This window comes from Adelges cooleyi, unplaced genomic scaffold (genome assembly GCF_023614345.1).
Source record: "Adelges cooleyi isolate 19-005CV unplaced genomic scaffold, UGA_ACOO_1.1 ACOO_flye_CR_arks_rails_tigmint_CR_PRNA_33, whole genome shotgun sequence".
Lineage (NCBI taxonomy): Eukaryota > Metazoa > Arthropoda > Insecta > Hemiptera > Adelgidae > Adelges > Adelges cooleyi.
In genome coordinates this window covers 876385-883703 of record NW_026096002.1, presented here as the reverse complement: position 1 = coordinate 883703, position 7319 = coordinate 876385, and the positions used below count along the sequence as shown (strand labels likewise).

The 7319-nt window shown below is 29.0% G+C and overlaps 1 protein-coding gene and 1 long non-coding RNA gene across 2 annotated transcripts in view; one reads left to right on the top strand and one right to left on the bottom strand.

The window, feature by feature from the left end:
- Positions 1–1733: 1733 nt before the first annotated feature.
- LOC126840023 (uncharacterized) overlaps positions 1734–7319 on the bottom strand; it is a 73713-nt gene continuing 68127 nt past the window's right edge. Inside the window, exon 5 of the long non-coding RNA XR_007686009.1 lies at positions 1734–2201. This is a non-coding gene — a long non-coding RNA (uncharacterized LOC126840023). The remainder of the gene's footprint in view (positions 2202–7319) is intronic.
- The window catches only part of LOC126840016 (uncharacterized), a 94736-nt gene continuing 92929 nt past the window's right edge, over positions 5513–7319 (top strand). Inside the window, exon 1 of the mRNA XM_050575503.1 lies at positions 5513–5536. The gene's annotated coding sequence lies outside the window, so the exon portion shown is untranslated. The remainder of the gene's footprint in view (positions 5537–7319) is intronic.

Here is a 7319-nt window from a genome sequence, read left to right as displayed (position 1 = left end):
AGATTTCCGTAATCATAAGTATATTATTAATAAAAAAAATAAAGACAAGAGTAGAAAAAAATATTTGAAAATAATATAAAAAAATGCATGTCAAGTTTATCTTTATGCAATTGATAAGTGTCATAATTATTATATTTTTCACCGAAATCTAAATAAAGGCTTTATGAAAAAATACTGATGTTAGATCTAGCAACCTCGTCAGATAAATATATTTTATTCTCATCCTAAAAACTGCATCAATTCAGTCATTACATTTTATAAGGACTCCCTAGTCTATATAATATAATTTGTTTCTAATTTGACCTCGTCTTTTAATTTATAATTATAAAATGTAATAATTTACTATACCAAATCCAATGCAATATCATTAATCTATATAATGTTAATTTCAGGCAAAATTAATTTTTTGATCGCTGTACCGGGTAACAATTTTTGTTGAATTTTATAAAAAAATGTCTAATATTTCATTCCAATTGAATATTCGAAAGAGAATTTTATCGTATTGAATATACAGTAGAGTATATTTTATCCAAGTTACTAATACACATGATTTTTCTACCTTGAAATTCGTCTTAATGTTTATAATAGAATAGCAAATTAAACGTAATATAATTGATTTATGTGTTGTCAATTTCAGAGAAAAGGGCACTTATCGAAAATTCAGAGGGTAATAAATGTTTTTTGCACTTTATGGAAGCGTTTCTACACAACAGTTTTTTTATTCTTTATTCACACAAGATTTTTGTTTAAATTTTAGAAGAAGCAGCTCTAATAACTATACAAAGTAAAACCCCCATTTTATATTTAATATTAATTAATTAAGAAATACTTTGAGAATAGTCATATGTACCAATTGAAAAATACTAATATGACATATCGGTTTCAATCATAAAAAATACGAATGTATATTAAAGTTTCTTTTGTTTTAGGAGCCAATCGTTTCCTCGAAATAATGCTAGCTGACATAAAAGCAATAACAGGTAAATATAAAATTTAAAAAAAATAGTTACATATTTTTGTAGTTACGGTTTATAACTTAAAGTCAAATTGCTATATATTATGTTTAATATTTAAGCTATTAAAAAACATTTGAATAAGAATTAAAACAATTTATTTTTATCATTATAGAATATAAAATAATATTTTGCATTTATTAAAACTGGTCTTCTTAGTTTCAGTTATAGAGTGAATGATATGTATATGGATTTATTAACTGCTTAATAATATTTTAATGTATTTGTTACAGAAATTACATTAGAAGCATATGGAAGACGTAATTACGATTTTTTTGATAGTAAACAGCCTCTATTTAGAGTTGATAATTGCTTCATATGTGATTTGATTTATTTATTTTGTATATCATATTATAACAATTTTAAAAAATTCGAATTTTTTCGAGGAAAGAGGGAGGGAGAGTGAGACTTAGTAACAATTTAAGGTGATATTTTGAACGATATGATTGTAAATTAAATAGAAAAATGAATATTATTTCACCTCATCAACCTAAAGTTGGCTACACTATTGATGTAAATTACATTCTTTGAATTCCAAGTATACAAAGAATAGATTTGTTGAGTATCGACGCTTATAAGTGGTTGTACAAAAAGTTATTTATACCACAATTCTTTCAAATGCAATGCAACAATTATGTATAAATAGCGACTAAAATATTGTTTATTTTTATGATTTATTCGCAACACGGGTCATTTAATAATCATTTTCATAGATACCGATGAACTGATTTCCTTTACAAATAAGAGAAGAAAAATCGTTTTTAAAGCTTTACAAAGTATAATTCGACGTCGTTTACTAGGTAAATATTGTTATATTAAGTTGTATGGTTTTTGAATACCGTCAAATATTTTTATACATATATATATAAGTATTCTTCTTCTTCGATGCGTTTTATAGGCCATTTGGGCCCATTGCTTCAACAACTACTTGCCTGAGTAGAATTTAAGACAGGACAAGATCGAGATTCCCCTATAATTTGTACAATCCATAGGGTCTACCTTTTTATAAACTGGACATAAAACAGATATAAGCCACGGGTATGGTATTTAATCATGTTCCGATACTTTAATAATCAAATTGTGTATCTGATTAGTTAATTGTTGTCCTCCTTTTTTGAGGCATTAAAAAATAATTTCATCCTCTCCAGCCGCCTTTCCGTTTTTGAGCATTTTCAAACCAACTTCTACCTCTGTTCTTGATGGTTCTATGTTTTGCTCTACTGAGTCGCATTCTTCTATAATAGTATTTTCACTATGTTGGTTTAACAGGGCATTAAATATTTTTTTAACTCGTCTGCTATTTTTCCGTTTTCGGTTAATAACGTTCCATTTTTTCCTCTAATCATTGATGATTTACGTTTAAATCCTTATTTAACTTCATCTGCTTTTTCAACAAATATTCGCACGTTATTCTTTTTACTATTTTTGATGAGTTGTATTCTTTTTTTTCCCATGCCAAACCATCTGCATTTAAACTCCACATACCATATTCTATTACTAATTGGTTAAAACTTGACAACACTTGGTAAAACTTTGGCCTTTTATAACAAAGCCTACTTCCCTTTCATGTTTTTCTCCGCCACTGTAAAAAATTGTATTTCCTTGTGACCTATACTACCAGATCTGTCCCAACTTAATCTTGAACTACCGTTATATCCAATCTGTATCAATTAAGACACGATATGATTGTCGTCAAAGTTGCAGTCCTATACATTGATAGCATGTCACGTTCCAATACATAAATCCGTAAGCTCCACGTTCCGAGGCAACTTTTGTTGCTCTAAAATTAAAGATTTTTTTTTAAAGGGTAGGGAGATTAGCCCCGCTCTAAAACTCCATTATTGGGGGGCCCAACGCAACTAGGGTACGTGGGGTCGTTAAACCCTTCACCCTAGGAGAGTGCCCTTGCGGCTCTATAATTTATATATAAATATATACAGAGTGATCCAACTAACGTAGGACACTCCTTTTCTCGGAAAATATGAATATTTTGGGAATTTTTTTTTTCCTAAACTTTTAGGTACATATTTTACTAAATTTTCCAATATTTAGAATATTCTTATCTTCAACCCTTATATGTTAAACAAGCATATAGCATTTGGTTTTTTAAATGAAAACGTATGTTTTTAATTTTATAAATCTGTAGACAACATTTTTAAAACAATTTTAGCGTTTGAGTTTCTAATTTTCAACTATCTGTTCGTTTGTTATGACTTAATAAAGATTTGAATTTAAAATGAATATTTTTTGGTTTATCTGCTATTAATAATTATATTGACCCCTATCGGTAATACTGTTTTTGATAATCAGACATAAATAACGTTCGCTCCACTTTTTTGACATTTGTCTTAGCTCTGGCACATAACCGAAAAAAGCGTTACCACAAGAGCGTTACCAAAAAAGAAATGGGGTTGAAGATGAGGTGGGAATGGGAAAGGGGTTGAATTAGCTCTGGCAAATAACCGAAAAAAAGCGTAACGAAAAAATCATTACCAAAAGAGCGTTACCACACGTAGATGGGTTGGAGGTGGAAATAGGGGTAGAAGATAAGGGGTGGAGGTGGGATAGGGTTTGGGTTGGGGACAGGACATAGGGGTGGGAGATAGGGGTGGGAATGGGTATGGGATTAGTGATTGGGACGGAAGATAGTGGGTAGGGGATAGGGGTAAGATATAGAAGATAAGAGATTTGAGATATGCTGTACGTTCAACGTTCAAATTAGAACTAGATAATAAATTCGAAATAGTTAAATTCTCTATGTTCATTTACTTTTGGCCAGATAATAAACATTACAATTTTAGCCAGAAACTTGAATGTACATAATTTTTTAATCTCCTTGGCTTATGCTGTAACTGGAAGCTCCATGTAATTTTTTTTTTTTAATTATAATTTCACAACTTATCTAAATTTATTCGGTACTTCAACGAGACATGAAAATGCTCTTTCGTGGTTGCAGACTCGGCTGAAAAACTTTTTTTTATATTATGTGAATAATCGATTCTTTATCTACTTGCTCGGAAACAAAGTCACCTAGTATCACCGTCATTCGTTCAAATGTCTTATCAGTAGACTGTACATTATCTAAACCCCTATTTGCATTATAAAGTATGATTATATTACAACGATAATATTATCACATTATCATTATCATTTTGTTGTACTTCTATAAAGACATAAGAGTAAAAATACAAGATAATAATTTAATCAGTTCAAAATACTATAGATTTATGAAATATGCATACATATATTATATATCGCACTTTTTTGGGCATGATAATATAATATAATATGGGAATATTAGGTTGGAAAAAAATTTGTCCAAAGTGTATTCTACTGATAAGATATGTGAACAATTGACCAGACATGTATAAGTTGTCACGGTTTCCGACCGTGGGTAAAGAACCGCTACTCTATATATTATAAAAATTATTGTATTATTTTTTTATCACATCGTATTAACAAATAAAACAGTTTTGTCTTGCACCACAAAGAAAAGTAACTGGTAAGCGAATATTAGTAAATTTAAAAAAAATGTTTTAATTTTTGATCAGGATCTGTGCAAGCTGTAGAGAATAATGCCTCTTTATTACCGAAGTGTCGTTTGCTAGGATTATACTTGAGCTCACAAGATTCACAATCATACATAAAAGAAATTCAAATTAACACAACTACCCGTACTTGTATCTTAACGGATAAAAATGAAGCCATAAAGATGTACAGGACCGATGATGCGGAATCACTTGAGAGACTGTTACTACTTGAACGTCAAAAAGTTCCAATCACACCCCGAGCTAATTTTGAGATGAGTTGGGTTGCTAGGCGTTAGTTAAACACTGGCATCTGTATTCTGTTCATTACATAATATATTGTAATTTATCTTATTATTATCTCTATATACGTTAAAAAATCAGAAATTGTAAAACATTTTCATAAACTTAAGCTGACGGAAAATGAACCGTCGGCTAATTTTGTCAATAACATATTCCAAATAATACAATTTTTTGTAAGTACATAATATTTTTTGTTCATCTCTTTACTTATTGTGCACACGTTTTATCTAAAAATGCACCAATGTACATTATAATCAAAAATTATGTCAATTTCGTGAACTGTTTTGGCGTTTAAGTCTGAACAATTTCCGACATAACATAAGGCACTTTGTTATAATTTATTGCAGGAAATGATTAGTAAATTCTAATTAATTATAAAACATCATTATATAATTTACGTTATTCGAATTTTAGTAATTGTAACCGTTGAAACAGTTTTTGTAAAATCATAGTTACTTAGGAGTAGTGTTAAGAATAAAATAATCTAAACTCCGCTTACATGATAAATCGCTAAAAAAAAATTGAATCTGTTGTATAAATAAATTAACATAGTTACACTACAAAAGCCTATTAGAACTCTTTTTTTCTGGTCAAAGTATAAACGCAATCATAAGTCGCAATCAGTGCATTTAGTTTCAAAAGCTGAACAAGTCGATTGTTGTCCAACAACCTCTTACCAACTCTACAATTTAAGTAAGTATTTCTATTAAACTCTTAAATGATTAATTATTTAGTGTTAAATAACAGTAACAATGATTTATTATTTCTAGTTATTTTTTTATCCATTCTTAATCATCATTTTACAAAATTCACATTTTGGAAAGAATTCTATAGTTCTTTTTGGTTTTGTTCGTTATTTTGCTTGAAGTGTACTTAAGGATGTGTATTGAAAAATGATAGTTTTTAAAATCGTTTTCATAATATCTCACAAAAGTAGATCTCTTATACATACACAACCAAGATAAATAGAATTTTAAAAAAAATTTTTGTCCGTACCAAGTCAAAGAAGAAACATTCATCAAAATAATTTAGACTTTCAATCATGCAAAAAGTTTGAACAGTACAAAGATAAAAAAAAAAACTTTGTAGAGAACTAAATTCATATACGTGTACAATTTAATTTTAATTTTTTTTTTATCGTTAAAAATAAAATTTCAAAATAAAAAACAAATATTTTTTTACTTTGACTTAATTATTAAGAAAAATATTAGTCAGTTTTTTCCAAATGAAAAAAAATTGATTATAAAACCACAAAAAAAATTTTAATTGGATTACAGAAATTTGCAAATAATGATTTCTATATTTTTAAAAGAGTAGGTGCGGTCAAAAAAATAAATGCCTATATTTAATATAAAAAAATAATATTTTAATGCTAAAATGTAGGAAATATCTACTTTCTTTGTTGATTTTCTAAAATGCATTTATAATTTACTGATTGTTTGATACTTGTATACACATTTTAAATCTATTTATAAATACTATATAAAAAATAGGTTTTTACCATCCTTGTTATTTGTTGTATTGTTCATCGTTAAAAAAAAATCCTTGTGGGCTGTAATGATGAAATTTGGAATCCCGGAGAAAATGGTAAAATTAATACAAACCTACACTACAAATTCGAAATGTAGGATTAGATACAATCAGCAAATGTCAGAAGAATTCAATGTAGAAAATGATTTAAGACAAGGTGATGCACTATCTCCTATGCTATTTAATATAGCACTAGAATATGTAGTAAGAGCTGTCCTAGAATTCAACACAGGTGTTAAAATCCAGGAAAATACAGAAGTCACTATAGTAGCATACGCAGATGATATTATTAACACATTTTAAGGATATGGGATTAATAATCAATGAAATTAAAACAAAATACATGATATTATCACGTAGAATTCATAACCAAACAGAATTACTAGTAGGACAAATGAGATTTGAAAAAGTAGAAACTTTTAAATACCTTGGAGTAGGTTTGGACACAATCAATGGTGGACACAATGAAGTACAAAGAAGAATAACTGCAGCTAATAGATGTTTTGGAATGCTAAGACCACTCTTTAAATCTAGAATCCTTTCAAAAAAGTCGAAAATAACAATGTATTAAGTACTTGTCAGGTCTATTGCTTTGTACGCATGTGAGGTATGGCCGTCAACAAAAACGGAGGAAAAAAAGCTAGCAATATTTGAAAGGAAAATACTAAGATAAATATTTGGCCCCAAAAAGAATGAGGAACCCAATGAGTATGAGCAAAGAACTAATGATGACTTGCATGAACTATACAACCAACCGGACATGGTAGCAGTAATGAAAAGCAAAAGAATCGGATGGGCAGGACATGTCTGGCGTGCAGAAGGAAAAATATTAAATAAAATAACCTCATGGAAACCAAACAAAAAGAGACCCCTTGGACGACCGAGACAACGATAGAGTGACCATGTACATCAAGAATTAAGGTTGTTAGGAGTAGAGAATCCGGAA